Source organism: Equus przewalskii, chromosome 19 (genome assembly GCF_037783145.1).
Source record: "Equus przewalskii isolate Varuska chromosome 19, EquPr2, whole genome shotgun sequence".
In the NCBI taxonomy this organism is placed as follows: domain Eukaryota; kingdom Metazoa; phylum Chordata; class Mammalia; order Perissodactyla; family Equidae; genus Equus; species Equus przewalskii.
Window position 1 is genome coordinate 8,767,325 of NC_091849.1, and position 23,718 is coordinate 8,791,042.

Genomic DNA, 23,718 nt, shown 5'->3' on the forward strand with positions numbered 1-23,718 from the left:
TTGGCTGGAGTGGTTTATGAAAGCTTCCTTTGGAAGGCAGAACCTAAATGATGAGGAAGATTCAAATTGCAGGGGAGATGGTTTGGAATGGGGAAATGGGGAGGGAAGGGTGGTCCAAGCAGAGTCAACCAAAATAAACAGAGCCATTAGACAAGTCAGTTATCAGATCTACAGTAATGCTAATATACCGACCTCTAAAAGTATAACTAAAATGGGAAAACTGCTAATAGCTGATCTATGAAAATTCACCTCACCTCACCAAGCGCTAGTTTATCATTTTCCTCTTTACCAGCAAATCCCATCCTTCCATAGATTGTGTCTATCAACTACTGTCAATTCCACACTGACTGGCAAATATATTTAGAAAGTAGTTGAAATTGGTTTTGAACTATGAAAAAGAAAACAATACTAAAAATAACATAGAATTAAATGTTTAAATAAAGTGTAAGTTCCATGCACATTTTAAGATTTCTCATGGACATGAAGGACAAATAAAATAATAGGGCATAAAAAAAAAACAGCTGGATTAAATGTCCCTGTAATTCTCTCTGGAAGTCCAGAGGTATTTCTTATGTACAAAGAAAAAAAATCAAAGTTTTACTTTCTAAAATTATCCCAATTTCAACTATGACAGTGCTTCATTATAAAGTTATGTTTATTTAAATCTTTGTCACAAGGGTTTAAACCACTTTTTAAAATGCAAACTTATTTTTGTTACTATAATTAGATAAGTGGGGACTAGTCATTAATAATTTTCATAAATCTAGTCATAAAGATCAGCATGACTTTTGACCCTTTTTGATAATCAAAGATTATCAAAAGATAAGATATATTATATTATGTTATAAGATAAGATTATAATATAAGATTATATATTATATTATATTATAAAGATAAGAAATATTATATTATTATTATAGGAAATGATCTTTAGAAATCCAGGGTAATTTTTGTATTAGTTCAAATAAGACGTAGTTTAATATAATATTATAATTTTTTTTAGTGTAAGGTCAATGTTATGGGCTGAATTGTGTCCCCCTCAACATTTGTATGTTGAAATCCTAGCCCCTAGGACCTCAGGATGTGACTGTGCTTAGAAATAGGGTCTTTAAAGGAGTGATTAAGTTAAAATGAGGTGATGAGGGTGAGCCTAATCCAGTATGACTGGTGTCCTCGTAAAGAGAGGAAATGTGGGTACAGACATGGACAGAAGGAAGACCAGGTGACCAGACAGCCAAAGAGGGAGACCTCAGAAGAAACCATCCCTACCACCACCTTGATCTCGAACTTCTGGCCTCCTGGACTGTAAGGAAATAAATTTATGTTGTTTAAACCACTCATGTGGTTTATTATGGCAGTCCTAGGAAAGTAATACAATCAGTGAAATATTTTTACATGTCAAATGTGAGATGTACAAGAGAGTATCGGGGGTAGTACTTATTGGAGAGTAGGTGTTTAATAGCCACTGATTCTGTTACCTTACAGCCCATTTACTCTGTGATAATCGCTGTGGTAAACAAAATTAAAAATGTGCAGCTATGAGTTGATTATCAACTTCTGAGAAATGAATAGTCCTATTGTGTCAAAAGCCTTTGGTGTCCTGACTCATATTCTGAGCATCGCTCTGATTTCTGACTTGGTTGGAAGAACAGTTTCAAGCAAGTTTCCACTCACTTCCCTGAGAGATTCTCTTCTCTAGCATTTACCAGACTGCTTTGCTTTCTGCCCTGAGGCTCCTCTGACTTGGCTGATGCCACCAGCAGTAGCTCTTTCAATTCACACCATGCACAGCTTTGAGGGGTTGGTGAGTTCACATTCCTGCATCAACCTTCAACCAACAGGTGACAGGAACGGATGGATAAAGTCTCCTGCCTCTTACCCTTTAGCAAGACAGTTTTGTAAGGCCTTTCTGGGTGCCTTCAAGAGGTCTTGGTGAAAGTGAGTTCTGGTCGCCCACAGCAGCAACTTCAGTACACACTCTGGGGTCATTCTCCCCACTTCCTCACTGCTTTTCATTAGGATCACTTCCCAAATGACCTGGTGACATACAAGTAGTTGTCTTAGGTTATGCTTTTGGGGGAAACCAAGCTAAGAAAGTTGGTGTAACAAGAAAGTCTCAAATGCAGGCCCTGAGTTCTGTGGAAGTGGGTCATTCAGTAGTCAGATGGAAACAGGAATACCTCCTGTTGTGCTGTGTTATCACAATTACTGATGTTCTTCTTACCTGTGGTGGGGAGAAGATGAAGATGAAACATTAGTCTGCATGGTAGCTCAGGAGCTTAAATGGGAAAAGAGGAGTGGTAGGAATGGTGCTTATAGGAATAACAGAATTTGCTAGCTTTTTTTTCCCCTTAACTTTCATGGTCAGCCAGCTATTAGCTCAGGGCTCACTGTGAGAGCTGGAAAGACTCCATATCAACATTTACAGGGACCCTCATCTCTTGCAGCTGCAGGACAGACAGCTAAACATTTGGTTCAGGATTTCTTATTAGGGTGGCAGAGCTGCAAAGGTGATTGAATGTATATCCTTGACATGTCTCTATGCTAAAGTCAGGGCCCTCATCAGAGAGGAAAAGGACCCTGAGATCTAGGAAAGGGACAGTTGTGTGGATGATCCTAGGAACCTTGAACCGCTAAATTCCCTTGAGCCCTTTGGGTTGGTGGAGGCAACCCCTTCCCCTTGTTCAAGGAGGACAACCTCCCCTCCCTTGAAGACTCTGAAAAAATTCATCAGAGACAGGTGCGTGACTAGATCATGCTTGTCTTCAAGATCTACCCCGACCTCCTCTCATTGCCTCCAGACTACAAATGAAGAATGAGGGTCAGCCCTCAGTATAACCTGAGTGGGGAGGTACAGTCCTTTCTCTGGGAGGAAACAGTTTTGTCACCCAAAGAATCACTAGATATAGCTGATAAGAACTGGCAGCAACTGAGAGAACACATGCCAGAATTCAGGAGTGGATATTGCAGATATTGGACAAGGTGGGGAGGGGGAGGGGGGACAAGATATAAGCTGGATAAGGGAGGATTCAATCACTTAGGAGCAATCTCCATGACTCAGAATTTAGTATCCAGGTGAGGACACCTACAGCCCTGCTGAGACAGTTCCTTGAAGCTTAAATGCAATGAAAGCCTACAGTAAATGAAGTAGAGGTGGCCAATGGCCTGGACAGAATATCAAGAAAGGGATCAGAAGCCTCAGGGAGATATTTTTGGAGTAAATTTATTGTTTGAGAACAAAGACCCCAACACCTGACCATGTTCCCTGGGAAGGCAGGGTGGACACTGCCTTCAAAAAGGCAATGAGGAATACACGGGTGACAAGGGCATTGGTATCTTTGAGAAGCTTGGTGTCCTCTGTAAGCCAAGGCTGTAGTAGGAGATGCTTCCATGGAACTAGGATTCCTAACAATCATTAGGGATGACCAGGGTGATAGGATTCCAGAATAGCAGAAACCCAGTGGCAGTATTTAGCCAACAGAAGCAAGGTGGATGTAATTACCATAACTAGCAGCAAAGCCAGAGTGGCGACCAGGTTGTCTTGGCCTGCAGGCTCATAAAGTATTCCTAAGGGTCACGCAGATGTGTGTCCTAAGCATATTGTTTGCCTTGAATAACCATAAATGCAAACAAACAGAAGATCGAAAGGCTGACATTAACTGCCTTAATGAGAGTAACCTCACACCCAGGGCCACCAATTGAGGGATAGACAGTCCCTTGAGGAAGAACCTGCAATGCTACCACAAATTATCTACAATAAGTGTTCCCCAAAACATCCCCCAAGGGACTGAAAGCCATTTACCCAAGGATGAGCACACTGTGGAAAGTGAATCACCAGATTTTCAAGGGCTGATTCACATGGGGACCAAATTGACACTGATACCAAGCACTCAAGATGGGGGCGAGGTGATAAAAGGCCAAGTGTGTCTCATAGTGTGTCCAGTGGGTCTATGGAATCCCCAAAGTATAGATGTTGACATGCTTAGCAATTGATAGAGCTGTCTCCCATCTGTGGTAGAAGTTCCTACGGTAGGATGGGCTGAGTGGAAGCTCCTGAAATCGTCTTTCCTCCCTCCTGAATAGTGACTACTTTTGATCAGGGTTTAAGAAAGAGCAAAAGTAGAAGATTGGAGACAAGGAGCTCTGGGGAAGAGACGTGTGAATAGACCTAAGGGTGTGGGCACAAAATCCATGAATGTTTCTGTCTCATTTTTGTGTCTTTCTATAGAGCCCTTATCACAGAAGAGGCACACAATAAGGGAGTAGGCAGGAGGACTTGTCCAATGTGTTACTCAGCCTTTGTTCTCTGCTGCTTCAGTGCTTGCCTGATTTGCTTATGTACAGAATAGCCATGATGCCAAGGAGGGAACTCATGCCTGGCCCAGCAGCTAAAGCTCCTGCTTACTAAAGCTGGTATAACTACTACCTTTTGGAATGTCCAGCCTGTTAGCAGCAAAGATTGATGGTGAATCCCGAAAAGAGAGCAGCCAGCTACTGATTACATAAGAGCCCTTCCTTCCTGGAGAGAGCAGTGATTTGTCCTTATGGAATTGACACTTCTCTTGATATGAATTTTTCCTGTTCACAGTGCCTCTACAAGCCTCTACAAGCACTATAATCTGATGGACTTATAAAACACCTGATTTCCTGATATATTGCCCTGACCAAGGAACCCACTTATAATAAAAGAGATGTAAAAATGGGCATGTGATCATGGAATCCACTGGTCCTGTCATATATTTGTAACACCTGGAGGCAGTTGGCCTAATAGAACATTGGCATGGTCTAGTGAATATCAAGTCTTCTTCCCAAGACGATAACCAAATAGGGTTGGGAAGCCATTGTCCAGGATATTTATATGCACAGAACCAACAGCTGATAGATATCATCTTGTGTCTCCAATAGCTGGAATACATGAGTCCAAGTCTGGGAATCAAGAAGTGGGCCAGTTTCAATGGCCCCTCTACAACACCTCCTAGTAACTTGATTGCAGAATTTGTGCTTCCAGTTCCCCTACTAATTAGAGGTTCTGGTCTGCATGGAAGAACTCTTCTACCAGGGAATATAATAGGGGCCACTGAAACTGAAGTTATGATGACAGCTTGATCATTTGGGTGCCTCACACTAGTGGACAAGCAGGTGGAGAAGAGACTTGGATTCTTCTCAGGGCCTGCTACATAATAGACCTTGAGAATTACGAATGCTGCTCTCCATTGTGTGGACAACGAGGATATATGTCTTCAAAGCTAGGAGATTCACTGAGGTGTCTCTTGGTGTTTTCATGCCCAGCAAAACTGATGAATGAGAAATTGCAGCAACAATAGGCTGAAAAGGGCAAAGCAACTAAAGACTCAATGTCTCAGTTACCCCGCTATGCAAGCAATCAGCTGTAGTGCTGAACAAGGGTGAGATAAATCCAGAATGGATGGTGGAAGAGGAAGATGTCTATCAACAACAGCCTTGGGACAAGTTGCAGCAGTAAGATCTCTAGCTGATTCTACTAAACCTTGGGTGTTAAATTTTCTGTAAAGCTTGCATCTTCTGGATCTCACCCAATCACTTCTTGCTGACGTTGTCTTGCCTCAAGCTTGCATTGTGTGTTTTTTGCTTTCTGCTTTTCTAATGCTTCAGAGGCCTGAAGGAGCTCATTACCCCTCACCCCCAACATACGTGCGCACACACACACGCACACAGCTGCTCCTTGGAAGGTTTGGGGGAGTTAACACTCCTAGGCAATGATCTGCCAATGGGAGATGGGCACCTGTGGATAAATGCTCCTGCCTTCTATCCCTCAGGAGGGCAACTCTGGGAGGCATTCTCCATGCTTCTCAGGTTCTCAGGATGTCCTGGAGAATCATCTTGCATAGTGTTAAGACTTAGCTTCTAGAGTGAGACTAAATTTAAATCCTTGTACCACCACATTTTTGTTGAGTGTCTTTGGGAAAATTACTTAAATCTTCTAAGTCTATCTCCTCATGTGTAAAATGGGAATGATAATAGTACTCATATGGCTAGTGGTTGTGATGACTAAGTGACAAAAGGTTAAATATGGTTAAATGGCTGGCAGAAATGTTAGCTATTAATATTTTTATTGATATCACTTGCCACCATTACACATTATCCGTCATTTACACATTATTATAATCAGTTGCTTCTTTCCTATCTCTGCCATAAAGAATAGCTTATATAGCATTTCCAAGCTAGGCAGTTCATTGGTGGATGTGTGGTTCCAGATACCCTGAGCAGAAAAACTAGTTAATTCAATTTTCTTTAAACATTTATTTAATAAATATTTATTTAGCACTTACTATACATGCTACTGTGCATTGTGGACATGTTGATGAATAAGCCGGATATGGATCCTTGCCCTCACAAAGCTCACAGTCCTGTGGTGGAGACAATTAATTATACAAGTAATTACAATGTGATTAGTGTCAATGATAAGAGAATTAGCTGCAGGATGTGATAGGAGCTCTAACTATACTAATGAGGCTATAGTTGTACATTCAGTTCCCCTGTAGGTCGGTTGACTTCCAGGGCTATAGGCTTTTCTTGGCTTTCTTTCAAGTGCACAGAGGTTCGTGGAGCTGGGTCACTTGGTGGACACCAGCCCCCATTCCCCTTCTTTCCCAGCACTAATAATTTGCGAGGTGCAAGATTCTACATAAAGAGTTAGCACATGTAAGGAGATGGAGAAATATTTTACTCTTTTATCACTGATTTGAGAATCCCTTTTGGGACAAAACACTTTTTTTGTAAGAAGTAATTTGATAAACCTCTTAGAAGATTATTTCTAAACTGCTTTTTGTGGAGGGTTGGTCTTGTTAACATGAAGTTCCTTTCACTTAGAACAGTGCTGTCTAATAGAAATATAATGTACACCACATAGGCAATTTAAAATTTCCTGCTAGCTATGTTAACAAGGGGAAATGGAACAAGTGAAATTAATTTTAATACTACCTTTTGTTTAACTCATTATAGATAAAATATTATCATTTCAACATGTAATCAATATAAAAATTTATTAATGAGATATTTTACATTCTTTTTTTACATGAAGTCTTGAAAATCCAGTGTGAGTTCCACACTTCCAGGGCTCTCAATTCCAACAATCTCGCTTTGGACTAGCCACATTTCAAGTGCTCAATAACACATGTGACACTGGCTACCACATTAGACAGCACAGTTTTAGAGCATTTTTATTAATTCTGGGGGTACATTTGGAGAGAAACTGAGTTTATAGTGCTAGGGAAAATCCAGGAACGTGGATCAAAGGTGGATAGAGGGAGGAGAGAGAAAACAGGACCATCAGGTGATATGGCTGTGGGGAAAACCTAAGTATCTCATTGGAGTTAATTAACTATAAATTTAATAGCTAATTTGTAATTCCACCACTCTATCTTCTTAAAAAGATTTAGAAAGTCTGCATTGCTCATTCATGCCTCTGTGCAGGTGGATTATTTCAGGTGAGCTTAAAGGAGGCTAAATTCTGTGGCCAGGTTGGTGGGAGGTAAAAATAGAGACTGCTCCTCCGGATTCAGGGGCAAGTGGGTGCGGAACTGGTCTCTCCTGTTTTGCTCAAGATAAGCACATCCCTCCCCCCACACCTCTAGCACTGTAGTTCTTGAAGGGTTGATGACACTATTGTTCAACCTACACACCTTTTCTCGGGCCTGTTCTTTTTCTGATGGCTGCAACAAGAACTGTTGAGAACCAGCTTCATTTTGAAACCTTCTTCTTCCTTGACTTCTATAGGATGGTACTTCCACTTCTCCTACCTCACTTGTTCCTTGTCCGCCTTCTGGCCTCCAAACATACCGTATTTCAGTCTTTGTCTCTCTGTTCTTTGCATAAATTCCTGTTCACGAAATAAGTTCAATTTAAGGCCACAAACTTGTCTCCTATCTTTATCCCTGTACAGTTAACTGCTCACCTATGCTTTAGACTCATTTCTCAAATTGCTTGTTAGACATTGGGTGGAGTGAGATCGCCTGTGATCACCCTAAGCCTCGCAGTAACTCACAGTAAACAGCCTTTTCCCCTCGCTTCTCTATTGCTATCCATGAAACTCTCTTTGTCATCTCTATTTCTTTCTCTTTGTACTTACTGTCAGCACACTTTGGTCCGTTTTGTGCAGAGGAAACTGTATTGGCTTCCCATTGCTGCTGTAACATATATATTATCACAAACTTAGTGGCTTAAACAACACAAAGTTTTTATCTTTCTCTAGAGGTCAGAAGTTCGAAATGGGTCTTACAGGGCCACAATCAAATTGTCAACAGGGCTGCATTCCTTTCTGGAGGTTCCAGGGGAGAATTCATATTCTCGACTCTTCTAGCTTCTAGAGGTGGTCCAAATTCTTTGGCTCATGGTCCCCTTCCATCTTCAAAGCCAGCAAGGATCAGTTGAGTCTTTCTCACATCACATCTCTCTAACACTGACTCTTCTGCATCCTGTTCCACATTTAAAGACCCTTGTGATTTCATTGGACTCATCCAGATAATCCAGAATAATCATTTTACTATTTTATTTATTTATTTATTTGAGGAAGATTAGCCCTGAGCTGACATTTCTGCCCATCTTCCTCTACTTTATATGTGGGACACCTGCCATAGCATGGCTTGATAAACGGTGTGTAGGTCCACGCCTGGGATCTGAACAAGCAAACCCTGGGCCTCTGAAGTGGAGTGTGCGAACTTAACTGCTATGCCACCGGGCCGGCCCTAATAATCATTTATTTTAGGGTCAATTGATTAGCACCTTAATTCCATCTGTGACCTCGATTCTCCTTTGCCATGTGACATAATGTATTCACAGGTCCCAGGGATTGGGACGCAGGCATCTTTGAGGGGCTATTGTTCTGCTTACTACAGTAACTGTACATTTGCCCTGACTGGACTTCTGGACATCAATCTTACCCACTGCGTTAGATTGTGTTTCCCCAGAAGGAGTCCCCAAGACAAGAGTTTGCATGAAAGTTGTTATTTGCAAGGTAGTTCTGGAAACACTGGTAGAGAAACGGGGAAGTAAGACAGGGAAGGGAAGTAAACCAATCAAGGGTGTGTTATCAAGCAGGTTACCTCTGTGGGCAACTGGAGGCTCCATTCCCCTGGGGACCTCTGAGAAACAGTATAGAACACACTTCTGAGTTATTTTCCTCAAAGGGTGAGGAAGCTTGGATATTTATCCTCCAACCATCTCCCATTGGAGGAGGACGTTCCTAAGGCTGTTATGTCCTAGCACTTCACGTCCAGCTTCCCCATGCCAACAAGCAAAGCCAAGATAAAGCGCTCAGCAGAGGGTCAGTAGGCTACTGACAGTGCCCTCCAGCCAAAGGCCACCAGGAACGTGTGTGTGGTTGAACAACACTCTGTTATTGACTCATTGCAATGCGGGAGAATGAATGTTAGGGGGACCTGTGGGGCATCTCAGTAAGGGAATGTTAGAAAGAACTTTTAGGATTTGAGTTATCAGTCAGGTGACTGGGGGAGGGTTCCACAGAGCAGGCGCTTGCTCTGGGAACTCCAGGAGAAATTTGTTGCCAGGAAACAGAGATCACTCTGTGATAGGGTATCTTCATAATTCTTACCTAGATGGATGGAGGAACGAAGGAAAGTTAAAGCTGTAATTGGTAAAGAAGTAGCTGTCACTTAGATTAGCCCAGATAGGCGAATATTTGGTCATTTTTGGAGTTTAGAAAATGTTCTTGTTTTTGTCTGAATTCAGACATGATTGCTGAGTAGTCTTGTTTTTGTCCTGGTCCATTGTGATCACTGAGTGGCCTTGTCTGATGTTAGTGTTCTGTGAAATTGGTTATGTTCAACAGGAGGACACCATTTCCTAGTAGGTGGTCCCAGGCCAGCTCCCAGCTGTCAGGGGCTGCTTTTCTATTTCTCAATACTATGGTCACATACTGGAATGGTGAAGCCAAGACCAGTGAGACACCAACAACGTCTGCTACTCCTGACTTACCCCATCCTACAAATTGCTATGAGATGAATATTGATATTTCTATAAGACTTCTTTCATCAGAGCTTTACCATGTATGTTCATTTTTTATTGCTGTAAAGCAAATTATTGCAAATTTAGCAGCTTGAACAACACCCATATATTAGCTCACAGTTCTGTAGATCAGAAGTCTGGGTATGGGTTTACTGGGTTCTCTGGGTCTTACAAAGACTGAAAGCAAAGTACTGGCTAGAGATGTTATCTTATCTGAGCTTGGGGTCTTTCTTCAAGCTCATTTAGGTTGTTAGGAGAATCTAGTTGCTTGCAGTTTTGGGACATAGGTCCCGTTTCCTTGCAGGCCATCAGCTGAGGCCACCTGTCATTCTTGCTGTGCAGTTCCTTCCATGTACAAAGCCAGCAATGGCATGTCAAATCTTTCTTGTGTTTCAAAATCTGATTTGCTCTGTCTTCGACTTTTAGGCCTAGATTTTCAAGACTCATGTGATTAATTCATGCCCACAAGGAGGTCTTTTTGACTAATTTAACGTCAACTGATTAGTAACCATAGCGACATTTGCAAGATCCCTCTTGCCATATAATGTAACATAGTCCCTGGGGTGATATCCCATCGTATGCATAGGTTCTGCCCACACTTAAGGGTAAGGGTCATTGGGAGTCATCTTACATTTCTACCTGCCACATTATGATTTCAAACCATAAATGGCTTTCCCTTATCTGTGAAGAAAAGTTTGATTTTCTCATCCTGGTTTTTAAGACTCTCAAGAATCTGGAGATTTATCTCCCATCTTCTGATTTTTGGAGACCCATTCCTTCAGCCAGTCTAATCAGTTTATAATCTCCCATGTGTTGTCTTTAGCTCACGTTGTTTCCTCTCTTCTTAGCAGAGCATAGAAGGCTTTCTAGGATCTGACTGTGATTTCCTCAGAAGCCTCAGATCCCTCAACCCCGGCCATAGAGAATTTATAGGATCCTTAACATTCCAGGCTGTTTTGTCTTGTTGTTCCCTAGGTCTAGGAGAAAGGCTCGAACACAAACGACCACATCCTACTTTGAATGGACAGAAGAGCCCTGGGCTCACATACCACATCCGATCTTATTTAATTGTTGAAGAAATTGGTGATAAAGCTGTAGGATCACTGCACGACACATTTCTGGGGGTTTTGATTAAGCCACGGATATGCCTGATTCATATTAGAATTGCTATGCATGCACATGCAGGCATACCTTGGAGATATCGCAGGTTTGGTTCCAGATCACCACAATAAAGGGAATATCGCAATAAAACAAGTCACATGAGTTTTTTGGTTTCGGAGTGCATATAAAAGTTATGTTTACACTGTTGTAGTCTATTAAGCGTGCAATAGCGTTTTGTCTTAAAGAACAATGTACATACCTTAACTAAAAAATACTTTATTGCTAAAAAGTGCAAACTATCATCTGAGCCTGCAGCAAGGCATAATCTTTTTGCCGGTGGAGGGTCTTGTAAAAAATGCCGTGTCTGAGCACAATAAACGAGGTATGCTTGTACTTGTGCTATTATTTGAAAACATGTATAGCCCAAACAAACTGTTGAAAAAATATTCATTATTATATGCAGTAGGGTTAAATAGATCCATAGCAATGAAGTCAATAACAAAGATAAATTCAAAAGAATTTACAACTATAAAGCAAGAATAAGAGCTATTAAGAGCTATAACCAATTTAATACTGATGATACAGTTTTTAAAAACTTTATTGAGGAATAATTGCATAAACTGCACATACTTAAAATGTACAATTTCTAAGTTTTGAGATATATATATATATATCCTTACAAAAATCTCCAAAATCAAGATAATGAACACATCTAGTACCTCCTAAGATTCCTCCTGTCCTTTTATATTCCATGGCTCCCACCCATCCCTGCCTCTACCTCTTCAGCAAGCAACCGTTAATTTGCTTCATGTCCCTATAGATTAGTTTGAATTTTTTAGAGTTGTCAATAAGTGGAAATGTGTCTTATGTACTCTTTTTTTGATCTACCTTTTTCCACTCAGCTAAATTATTTTGTGGTTCATCCATGATCTTATGCTTATTAACAGTTCATTCCTTTTTATTGCTGAGTAATATTCAATCATATGGGTTGCACAATTTATCATTCCACTTGTTAATGGCATTTGGGTTGTTTCCAGGTTTTGGCTGTTATTCATCAAGCTGCCATTGAGCATTCATGTGCAAGTCTTTGTGTAGACATAGGTTTTCACTTCTCTTGGATAAATACCCAGAAGTGGAATGGCTGGGTCCACTAAACTGTCTTCCAAAGTAGTTGTACCATTTTACATTCCCATCGGAATCGGATGCGAATTCCAGTTGTTCCTCAGCTTTGCTAAGCACTTGGTACAGCTTTTAAATTTTAGCCATTTCAATAGATGTGTAGTAGTAGCTCACTGTGGCTTTAATTTGCAATTCCCTAGTGACTAGTGATATTGAGCATCTTTTCATATGGTTATTTGTCTTCTCTATATCTTGGTGAAGTGTCTGCTCAAATATTTTGCCCATTTAAAAAAAATTGGTTTCTTGTTTTCTTACTATTGCATTTTGAGAGTTCCTTATACATTCTGGATGTAAGTCCTCTTATCAGAAATGCAATTTTAAAATATTTTCCTCCAGGTTGAGGCTTGCTTTATCATTCTCTTTACAGTGTCTTTTGAAGAAAAGATGTTCTTAATTTTGGTGTGGCTGAATTTGTAATTTATTTTTTTTTGGTGAATTGTGCTTTTTGTGTCATAGCTAATTAATCTTTGCCTGACCCAGTGTCACAAAGATTTTTCTTCTATTTTCTTTTAGAAATTGTAGAGTTTAGGTTCTACATGTAGGTCTATGATCTATTTTGAGTTAACTTTTGGTTATGTCGTGAGGTCTTTAGTTTGACTTTGTTTTTAAGTTATTTTTGTTGGATTTTGAATTCTAAGATGACAGATATTTTTCATTCAATACTTTAAAGATGTTGCTCCACTGTCTTCCTGCTTGCATTGTTTCCAATGAGAAATCTGCTAAGTCTTTTGTTCCTTGTGGGAATTGACAATTGGTGTGCTCGAGCACTTTGCTTGCTTTAAACATGACATCAGAGGTTTTAATTACTTTACACACATTTGAAGAGGATAGGGTATTTGGACAATGTAAGTAGCCAGCTCAGTTTTGTATTGAGTTAGCTACGTTAAATAAGGTAATCCCTCTGAAACATGTTCTGTTAAATAAGAGAGACGGCAATAATGAAAAGATTCATCCTTGCTTCCAATCTAAGTATCCTGCTGGGATAAGAGTTTTTTAGCAACACAGTGTGACAGCTGGCTAGTTGATAAGCTTTTGGTACCAAAGAGATTGTAAATAAACTGAATTGGACTTGTGGATTTGAAATGACACTTATCACTAGCTATGCATATCTCAACTTCTATGTGAAACTACAGATACACACACATATATATATCATACTATGCACGTGCATGAGTGCTAAAATCTTTTGGTACAAAGTTAGAGTTGTTTAAAAGGTCTTTTTTTTCATTCTGTGAAGTAGGTGATAGCAAGACATGGCTTTAAAACATTGCTTAAATTCACTCTCACTAATGTGCTTGTTTGCTATAGCTACAGTATTGATGATCTTTGATCAAGTTGTAAGGGAACAGTGTTAGCAAATGAATACCACCTGGAAATCCAGAGATCTGAATTTGAACGAAGGCTCTCCCATCATCAAGCTCTTTCATTGTGAGAAGTAGCATCACAGCATTTCAGTAGCATCCTCACCATTCTCCTCTTTGCCAGGTAGATTAAGAATTCCCTCTCTTGGGCCACCGCAATTCTTATACTCACTTATGTTAGCTTCTATTAGAGCAATAATCACAGTGTTTGGCAGTTTTTGTGCCTCTCTCTCTCCCTCTCTCTTTCTCTCTCTTTTACTGGGCTGTGAGCTCTTAGAAGGCAGTGACCATGTTTATCCTCACTGTCCAATACAGTGCTTGCCACATAGGGGACACTCAGTGAATATGTCCCGAATGAACAGATTAGTATATGAAGGGGCTGGAAGAGAGCATCTTTAATGACTCAAAGAATTCTACTTATAACTTGATATTTAGTTGGTACAGTTATTTAATACAGTTGGTTTGTAATTAATTTAGTTGAGCAAATGGATTCCCAAATGTAGCAGTGGATTATTCCAGATTACAAATTCTAGGATTGACTGGGTTTGCCATGGACATCGAGATGTGTTATTCATTGGTTTGTGACTTATTAAGAATAATTGGAATATTTTATGGTCATTCAGTCACATTCTGAACTTCAGCAATGGAAGAATGTTGTTTTACAGCTGTTCATGAAACAAACAGTACAATCTGAAGGTTATTTTACCATACCTTAAAAAATGTATTTCTGGTTAATAACCTCATCAGATCATTGAACACATTAGTCACCAGCATTGCTAAAATGGGCAGCGATGGCATAGTTTTAAATTTTCTTGATACGTCCAATCGGGACTTACATGTGCAATGTAATTCTGGATGGCTGAACTATCCAAAGGCAGGAAAATTTAAAGGTAATGATTAATATGGAAATATTTAATACTTAGTATGGAAATATTTAATACTTAATATGGAAATGTGATTTTGAGACTTGAATAAGAGGATTACTTTACTCTTCCATTTCCACATGTATGTAGGGATGGGTCTTCATCTGGATCTGAACCTTGGAAGAGAGTCAACAATTCAGAGATGAACTCAACTCTGGGATTATTTCATTTTCCCTTTTGTTTAATTGATAGGCTATGCTTCAGACTACTGGTCAGAGAAAATGCCCCAGACGAGTTTTATTCTGGCATTCATGGAATTCTTTATTTAAATGTCTATATGTTTTCAAATTTTATTGTCTTCAAGTTTTGATGTTATTTATGATTATGAAATGTATCCACAGAGTTAAAAATTCAAAAATTGCAAAAGCATGTTGATAAAAAGTTGATCACGTTCTCCTGGCCTCATTCGCTTAGTTCACCTCTTGTAAGACAACCAATGTTACCAGTATCTTAGTATACTTCTAGCAATATTATGTGCTTGAGAAGTATATACACTCACACCTATTTTTTCATTTTTAAAAGCTTAAGATGGTTGTATAATATATAATTTTCTGCATCTGGTGTTTTTCATCCAATGGTATATATTAGGGATTTCTTAGGTTGAAATGGTTGAAAAAACTAGATTTAGCCAAAACAGGACCTCATGTTATATAAAACATACAATTTCTTTTTGATCTATTTACGTATATTTATATTTTATTTATATCTATTATTCTTATATTTATATGTTATTCATGTACATTTACATTATATATATTTTTCTTCTATTCAGTCATCGTGCATTTAATCATGACATGTCCAGTATGATCAACTGTTCCTTTCAAATTGATTGTGGGGGAGGGAGGCCTAGGACAAGTTTTACAGGCATGGTATAAGTTTAAATTTTGGGCTTCAAACAAAGATTTTAATGAAGAACATAGGGACTATGTTATTAAAGGGTGTAGAAATTACAGCATAATGAAGAATCATTGAAATAAATGAGCATGCAATTACTGTCCTAGAATAATTGTCTATTTTATAAAAAGAAATTAGACTTATATGATTCTTGAAGGCAGAACTAGAACTAAACTGAGATACATAATGCATCCTTTCTTGTGCCCTTGACTTCAAGCTTAGTAACTTCCAACATGAAGTGGGCTGTCTTACGTAGTGCACAGCAGAGATTAGAATGGTCTTTTTCTGGGGTGCTTTTACACAAGGGGTTCCTGTTCTGCAGACAAGAACTAAATAACCTCTTAGAGTTCCCAACTCTGACATGCCCTCTTCCAGACAATGCTCCTGATCAGACTTGCCGAGGCTTGGGTGTGCTTGATGGCTCACACTGCTCCTTCTCAGTCACGTAGTTCCCTACAGAAGGAGCAATACCAAGAGATCAGCAGCGCCAACAGCAGCTCATGCTTGCAGGCAGTGGTGAATGGTTACAGATCTCTTACACACCGACAGATACATATAATAGAAATAAAAGGGATATTCTTTGAGTTAAAAATAATCTAAAAATGTAAGAAATATTTCAGACCTAAGCAGCACCATTTCTGTACTGAAAGAAACAGTCTGAACGAGCACAATTTTCCCTATTAAGAGTGCTTGGCTGTCTATGTCAACCTTAGTGCATATATAGGGAGTAGTGGAACAGGGCTGACTAGTTTCTTGATCTATTTTTAATTTTATGAAATCATCTACAGTCGTCCCTCGATATCCCTGGGGAACTGGTTCCAGGACACCCCCTCCATCTCAAATCCACAGAAGCTCAAGTCTCATACAAAATGACATAGTATTTGCGTATAATCTATGCACATTCTCCTGTATACTTTAAATCATCTCTAGATTAGTTATAATACCTAATACAATGTAAATAGTTGTTATACTGTATTGTTTAGGGAATAATGACAGGAAAAAAAGTCTGTACACGTTCAGTACAGACACATCCATGGTAGGCCTTTTGATCTGCGGTTGGTTGAATCTGGGAATGGGGAACCCGCCAGCAGGGAGGGCCAACTGTAATTCTCAGTTCTCAGCAAGGTACTTAAGAGTAGGCTTGATGTCTAATGACATCTAATACGCCTGGAAATCTCTATCATCCAATTACAGTGTGTTGCTCAAGTAAATATTTGTTGACTGCATCAATAAATCATAAGCTTAGTCAAGGCCAATTTCTTCAATATCTCATATAAATATTTATAATGTTCATTATTAGTAGGAGTATACCTCCTAACAGTGTTTCTCCTTCTGAGCCTTCATTTATTTTGCTTCACTAGCCTAGGTTGTGTCCTTTTCTCAAATTTTTTTCAAAATTCTGAAATCCTTCAAACTTGGGATCTACATTTTTAGACCTCATGATTGTCTCTTTCTCTTCCCCCTTCTCTGTCTTTAGATACCTTAATTCTTGTTCCATAAAGTCTACACCAAATTATCACAATCTCCTATTATTCACTACATATACATAAATACTTTTGGCATATGTACAAGGAGTTCCCATATACCGTACCCCCACCATTTCCCCCTAACATCTTGTATTAGAGTAGGACATTTATTACAATTGGTGAGCCAGTATTGACGCATTATCGTTAACTAAAGTCCTTAGTTTGCATCAGAGTTCACTCTTGGTGTCTATGGGCTTGCACAAATATATAATGACATGACAAGTATCCACCATCACAATATCACACAGAATAGTTCCACTGCCCTAAAAATCCCCTATGTTCCACCTATACATTCCTCCCTCCCTCTCCCACGAACCTCTGGCAACCACTGATCATTTACTGTCTCTATAGTTTTGTCTTTTCCAGAAGGTCATATAGTCAGAATTATACAATATACAGCCTTTACCAATTGGCTTCTTTTGTTTAGCAATGTGTATTTAAGTTTCCTCCATATCTTTTCATGGCTGATAGCTCATTTTGTTTTATTGCTGAATAATATTCTAGTGTATGTTTGTTTGTCTACTCACGTATTGAAGGCTATTTCTGTTATTTTCTAAAGAATAACTTTTTTCTTTTGTGCAATGCTTAACAGATTAATTTAATGCAGGAGTAGAAAGTATAGATAATGTAGTTTATTATTTCCCCATACAAAAGAGATTAGAAAATAAGCCTCCTAGTGAAACATTCAATTAAAATCTAGCTCTGAGATCAATATCTGTATTGTGTCAAAATATGACAATATTTAGATTTTTAAAATAAATATGCTGTCTTTATAATCACAAAAACAAACATTTAAAAAATTTTATTTTTTGCATAATCAAGCTTCCAAAAGTATGCGAATGTAGAGAGAAATCTTCTTTACTTATGGATGTTTATCTCATTATCACTTCTCAGAAAAAATGTTAGTAAGAAGGTTTTCAATGTGTATTTTGGTTAGGCTTGTATTATAGATTCCTGCAATGCACAAAGGGAACTTAGAGTCATCTGGGCCCATAGGTCACTGGTGTCTGAATTTCTTCTCTGACTCTGAAAGCAGATGGTCTGACAGCATATGTTTGAACATTTGGAGTGATAGGAAGTTATCACTTATAAATCAAGAAGTTTCACTTTAGATAACTCTAATCATTAGAAAGGTCTTCCTTTTATTAAACTAAACTCTGTTTTCCCATAATTTCTACCCATTCATTCTAATTCTACTCCATGAATCATTAAGAATAAATTTAATTTTTTTCCCAATGATAGCCCTTTGAATATTCAAAATATAGCTATAATGTCCCTTTTCATACTAAACTTCCTAAGCACCTTATCACATTGGACATCATTCTCAGAATGGTTATGCTAATGTCGCTCTTCAAAATCATTTTGTGGATGCACACCCACATTTTTCTCATTCATTCCTTATTATTTGAGTACCAAGTATCTGCCAGACACTGTGTTAGACACTGGGGATTAATGGCAAACCAGACAAAAGCTATCCCTTTCATCATGAAACATACTTTCCAGTGGGTGAATACAGACCAATGAAAGAAAAAAAGTAATGAAATAAAATCAGATAATTATAAACTGTGAAAAATGTTAGGAAGGGAAGAGACAAGGGGCTAAGACAGAGACTAATGGGGGTGAGGAAGCCACTTTAGAAAGGTGTTGGGGGAAAGCCAGCCTGAAGAATATCACTGGGACTAGAATGCAGTGAGAAAGGTTTATGCGGTGGTTTAAAATATGTCTGCATGTCTTTTCCTAAGATGGAGCCTATTCCCTCCCCTTAAATCTGGGCTGGACTTAGAAATTCCCTTCTAATGAATAGAATGTGGCGGAAGTGATGGTATGTGATTTCCGAGGAATGGTCATTAAAAAATTAAAAGAATAGCTTCCACTTGGCTCACTCCCTCTTGGAGCCATCATTCTGAGAGAAGTTGGCTGCCATGTTGTGACTCAGCAGCCCATGGAGAACCCTACGTGAGAAGGGACTGAAGCCCCCACCAATAGCAAGCGCCAAGCTGTGAATGCGAATGAACCATTTTGGAAGCCAATCTACCTGCCCCTATCAAGCCTTCAGTTGACTGCAGCCCCAGTCACCACCATATCTGCAACCTCACGAGTGACCCCAAACCAGGACCACCCAGCTAAGCTACTTCTGAATTCATGACCCACAGGAACCGTGAGACATACCACATTTATTGTTGTTGTGAACCACTAAGTTTCGAGGTAATTTGTTACACAGACAACTGACAGAGAAGGGATGTGTCAGTCAGATTGTTTTTGGTTTCCACTAATAGAAGACCCAACTAAAAGCATCTTAAACAATGAGGAGTTTATAGTTTCACAAAATAAGAAGTGCAGAGATGAGGCAGCTCCAGGGTTGGTCAATTGTGTGGCGCACTCACTCCCCCAGGTGCTTGCCACTTTCTGCTCTGCCATCCTTACCCTGGCAGCGATGTCTCCTCACAGAACCACAAAATCGTAGCAGCAGTTTCAGTTATCATCTGGATGAGAGAGGCATTTCCTTCTGTGAGTCTTTTTATAGATAAGGAAAATCTTCCTCTCCCTGTTGGTGGCCAGAAATGGATAAAATATTGCCCTTAACCCAACATCTGGCAAAAGGGATGGAGTGGGCAGGGGCTCAGGATGGCACCTAGATCTCTAGCTTAAGCAACTAGATGGAAGGTAGTTCCCTTTGTTTGCTTTTTTGTTTTTGGAGGGGTGGAGAAACCAAGAGTTTCATTTTGAATATGTTAACTGTGAGATGTCTATGAGACATACAAATTGAGATATCAGGAAACAGTTGGGTATTTACATTTGGAGTTAAAAGAGGGGATAAAAATGTAAGCATAATCAGCAAAAAGATGATTTTTGAATCCGTGTTGTGGATAACTTGACCACACAGAAGCTGATGAAAGGTGACAGAGGAGGCCCAGAGCCAAGCTCCGAAGAACCTCCGCATCTCAGAGCTGGGTACAAGACAAGGCAGCGAAGGAAACTCCAGGTAAGTAGGAGGTAGGAGGGGAGGTGGAGGGTGGTGTCCTGGAAGCAGTGAGGGCAGCGTTTGTCAAGGAGGGAATGGTTAATTGTGTCGTGTTTGCCAAAAGGTTGAACAAAATGAAGACATAAAAGTGACCTTTGGATTTAGCACAGCAGTTTCCGTGGAGTGGCGAGGAAGGAGGCGGATTCCTGAGAGGGGGCGGAACGCTTGGGACGTAAGCAAGTAGAGACAGCGCGTGAGTATGACTCCTTAGAGGAGCTTTGCCCTGAAGGGGCGAGGGGAGCTATAAGGGGGTGTAGGATCAAGCGGATGGAGGCTAAAGTCAGAAGACACTAGAGCACATCTATATGCTAATGGAACTTTCTCTTATAGGAAAAGAGACTGACTGATAATGAGGGAGACGCCAGGGGCAGCTGAAGGTGTAAATTCCCCAGGAACATCACATACACACATTTATGCACATTCATATATAATTTTAAGAATTATTAACTATTAGAGTAAAAATAGAATGTCCATTGTTTGGGGAGAGTAATTTAAGCAGTATTTTTTGGTGGGGCAATTTTGCAAAGTGGCTAAGAATTCAGACCCCTAGAAACACATTGTTGGGGTTTCAGATCAGCTGTGTGACTTTGAGGAATTTGCTTAACTTTCTGTGCTCCACTTTCCTAATTTATAAAATGGAGATAGTAATAAAAGTACCCATCTCACAGGGCTGTCATCAAGGTGACCCAAGTTAGTACACGTAAAGCCTTTAGAGCAGTGCCTGGTGCATAGTTGCTAATTTACATGCCCGGCGCCTGCTTCCTAGTATTTGCTGGGTTTGGTTCTACTAAGTAACCTGGCTAAAGGTGCTTTCTTCAGGAAACAATTATTGATTTAAACTTTATTATTATTTCTGCATGCTTTTTGGGTTATATGTGGAACTTTATAAAAAGTGTCATATATTGAGATGCAACCTCAAGTGAGAAAGTGGAATTTACACTTTGAGAGAGATTTATCTGAGCATTAGTAAAAACCAATTGGTTAGTATTTGACATTTATTATTTTTCGCTTGTTGGGCCTCTTGCCTTGAAATATAAAAGTATGACAAATATGATAGCTAGACATCCATCAGAAAGCATCCAAAGAATGTTTGGGTGGAGGCAGTCAAGGTGCTAAATTAAACAATATAGTATGAAATAGAAGATGGATACGAATCTTGTCCTACATACACAGCATTTTCTTCCTCTCTCCCTGAGTGTTAATTCCCTCCCAAGACCAACTAGATGTTTGCAGGAGTCTGCAAAGGTAGAACATTTGTGGGAATTAATGCTCTGTGGATATACAACACATAGAACCCTGAAGAACTGAAAAAGATGAATAAATGTATTCCAATTACAGGCTAATGCACGGAATGGGTTTATAGTACTTAGAGGTCTGGATCCATTCTCTGACAGCCTGCAGACATTAGAAGCCCCTCATGACTCGCTTGCAATGTAGGCATTATGGAGTGATTTTTACTTTACTGCCTTTTCCATCAGATCATCCCCTTTCTTTCACACACAAGGTTAATTCACTTCTTGATCACATTATTTCCTCGCTGCTCTTTGACAATATAAAAATTCTGAGTGGACAGCTCAATCCCTCTTCCATCTCAGATTTGATTGTTATGGTATTGCCTGGCGTTCCTCAGAGGCCTCCAGCAGCCTTTGCTGCGCTTTATGACACTTAAATGGCTCGGCTACAATTTCTCCATCTATTCACGAAATGCTGTTAATAACTCATTTCCAAAGAGGCCCTTCTTTATGTCTTGGCATTAAAGGAATTTTTATTAGGTGCCAGGATAGGTGACACACAGCCCCAGTAACCAAAGAGTTAATTAATCTGTTGAAATTTATTGCCTTTTATACTGCACTCAGTGTGACAGTCCCTAAGAGAAACAGATACTATATTTACAACCCGAGTTGAAATATTCAGTAATATAGTCTGCATACTGACCTACTCCATCAGTGTATGCCTTCTGCTGGAACGTCCATTAATCACAGAAGATGAATTTGTGTAATCTATCTTCTTTCTTATTCTGAGATTCCAATAAATATTGAAATAATAATTTATTGATTACCTTGCAATATAAATGTGTAGTAAAGTCACCCAAGATATTTGCATGGTAATGCATTTTGGAAGTTCTTGGCATTCTGTGGAAATGAAAGGAAAAACTGACACAGGAGTGACATGGAATACTCTTGTGGGTGAAACACCAAACAATTTCTTATTGTGTTTGGAAAATTATAAAGTAATTTTTGAACTACCAAAAATCATAACCACGGCCACAGCAATTACATTCTCCAACGTAAACAACACAAGTCCTTAGTATCATATTGTGCTTTACTTTCTTTGTGTATTGTCCCCAGAATAGTTTAGATCACAAACAATCTCTTTGTGCCACCTTTCACGTGTAAAGTCACTTCTTTCCTGCACTTAATACAGGCAAATATGAAGGGGTATAGGAATGATGGGAGTTATCTTCCTTTTAATCCCAGTTAAATCTTCTGGGACCATTTTATAAATTCTTCAAGCTGAAACGTGTATTTCCTAGGACCATAGTTTGAATAGTGCTTCAGGCTCTCATCCTAAATCTAAATTCAATTGTATAATTTTCATAAGTTTTTGCTTTCACTTATGGGACATCAGTTTTTTCATAATTTTAGAAGCATGATAATTTTTGCATCAAATCTGATTTAGTCCAGAAACATCAGAAGAGTGTACGAAAAGTGTTATAGAACATTTGGATGCCCTTGTCTATCAAGCATAATTACTGTTAAAAACTCAAAAACTCTGAATGTCTTTGTCTCTAGACATATTGTAAATGTGCTTATGCTGTGTTGGGTAAACGTGAGCCGAACGACCAGCCTTTTCTATTCTGCACCTGTATCACCACCAGCAGCAGCATTACACCTTAGGGTAAGTAATAGGTGCAATTCGTCCAGTTGAATCCAATCATGCAAAGTTATTGTAGCCCATTCCTGGTCTCCATAATAATTTATCTCAGTTTTGGGCAACTCTTTATGACCAGAATAACTCTGCAGAGTGGATGAAATTCTAATGTGTGAGGTTGTTTTCTAGTGCTTTACTGATAAGGTTAACCAGGTGGTGAAATGAAATAGCTTGGAAGATCCAGTTTTGATATATGGTCAATTATTTCTGGAATGATAATGAAAAAGTGAACAGGAATAGAGCTTTTGTAGATTCTCCTCTTGGTCATGAAATTGAAAATACACATTTTGAAAGGATAAAGAAGTATCTAATCATAATTCTCCTGACATTTAAACCCTCTTGGCTACATATTTCTAAAAGAAGACAAAGTATTTAGAAAATTTTGCTATAAATTTCTATATAGCATATTTATATCACATTTTTAAAAATGAAAAATTATACTTTTTAATGTCACCTGAAATAGTGTTTCTGATGTGGATTTCAAAATAAAATATATTTTCTTCAGTATTTTTAGTAATGATGACACCAATTAAGTCATATGTTTCTTTTATGTCTATTTCATTCTGATGAAACCTCAAATCGGTGGCTATCAACATATCATAGGGTTAAGCAACCCTCAACTTTGTTCTGCTATAACACTTGCTAAATTAGCACAAATATTATTCTTTGAAGGTGGACAATATACAGTTTTTCATCAGGTTTGATTTTTGCTGATTTGAATTATTTTAATTATAGATAGATATATTTACATGTCTTACAAAGGAATTATGTCGATGTGT